The following is a 1,264-nucleotide window of genomic DNA, read 5'->3' as shown; positions in this document are numbered from 1 at the left end:
AGGTCTCCCGACTCCCAGGCCCATGCTATTTCCACTAGGCCAGGCTCCGTTTCACAAGTAATCGGCAAAAAGACTTCTTATGCTAGTGTACCAGAGATATTTGTGCTAAATTGAAATGGACTCTAGTCATACTAAAAGTCAGACAAAATACTAGCAAGGACTGTAGTTCAAGCATCAGCTTTTCAGACACAGTCACGCATCTGGGTAAAATCTGATCTTCAGGATCAAGCGACATCTTTAAGTACAAAAGACAACTCTAGATATGTTTGCAATATAATCCTCCTGTGGGGTTTGTATCCTTGATGTGTTTGTTGACTTTGTCCTGTCTCTAAGCTCTCTAAGGATAACTTCTACTTCCTTTGTGCTCTCCACCCAGTGGGTATTTAATAAATACTGCTGACTAACACTTGCAGTCAGATTGGCTGAATTGGCTTAATTCTACATTCGTACATGCATTCTCTGAAGAGTGCATGAAACACCAACAAAAACCAGTAGAGTGCCTTTTGGATTTTATTTTCACCCTGCAACCTTTCATCATTAGGTTGAGTTTGAAATGAAATGAGGGCGCTGGTTTGGTAGCAGTGTCTATTTTTGTCACAGGATTTCAAAGATATCAAAATCACCATTTTCCAGGTGGCAGCTTTGGGTATTTGTTCATCATCAGTCATCATCAAAGGTATTTTTGGAGCATTTACAGTGTGCAGAGCACTATACTAAGCACTTGGGAGAGTACTACATAATCAAGTTGGTAGACACGTTCCCTGCTCACAAAGAACCTACAGCTAGAAGGGGAGACAGACATTATTCCTTTTGAGTATCTCTCTGGCTAGACTACAGAAGCCCCTCTCAGGGTTGCATCTGGAGAGTTTCCAGTACTCTACCAGTCTCAACTACAGGAGGGAGAGTCGGGCAGAGACCTACCCATTCCACTCCTAGCTTGAGCAGTGGCTAGCGAGTGGAAGGCAATCTGCCACAAGTCAAAACTCACCTGTGCTGGGCAGCAACGGCATGGGAGAGAGTCAAGGGTGGAGATTCAAGTTTACTGTGTGGAAGGAGGCAGTGGTAAACCACTTCTGTATTTTTACCAAAAATACTCTACGGATCCACTCCCAGAACAACTGCAGTTGGAGAGCGGGGTGTTCTGGGAGAGATGTGTCCGTGGAGTCACTATGGTTCAGAAATGACTCGATGGCATGAGACAAGACAAATTAATTAAGCACTTGGGTACTCATTCAGTAGTATTTATTGAGCGCTTACTATGTGC

At 43.6% G+C, this 1,264-nt stretch overlaps 1 non-coding gene across 1 annotated transcript; it reads left to right on the top strand.

The window, feature by feature from the left end:
* The first annotated feature begins 840 nt into the window (after positions 1-840).
* Positions 841-978, top strand: LOC114815981. Its single transcript, XR_003763764.1, has one exon. It is a non-coding gene; the product is annotated as a small nucleolar RNA SNORA7 (small nucleolar RNA).
* The last annotated feature ends 286 nt before the right edge of the window (positions 979-1,264 follow it).

This window comes from Ornithorhynchus anatinus, chromosome 1, assembly GCF_004115215.2.
Source record: "Ornithorhynchus anatinus isolate Pmale09 chromosome 1, mOrnAna1.pri.v4, whole genome shotgun sequence".
In the NCBI taxonomy this organism is placed as follows: Eukaryota; Metazoa; Chordata; class Mammalia; order Monotremata; family Ornithorhynchidae; genus Ornithorhynchus; species Ornithorhynchus anatinus.
Note: the sequence above shows the minus strand (reverse complement) of the source record. Positions and strands in the feature narration are given on the sequence as shown.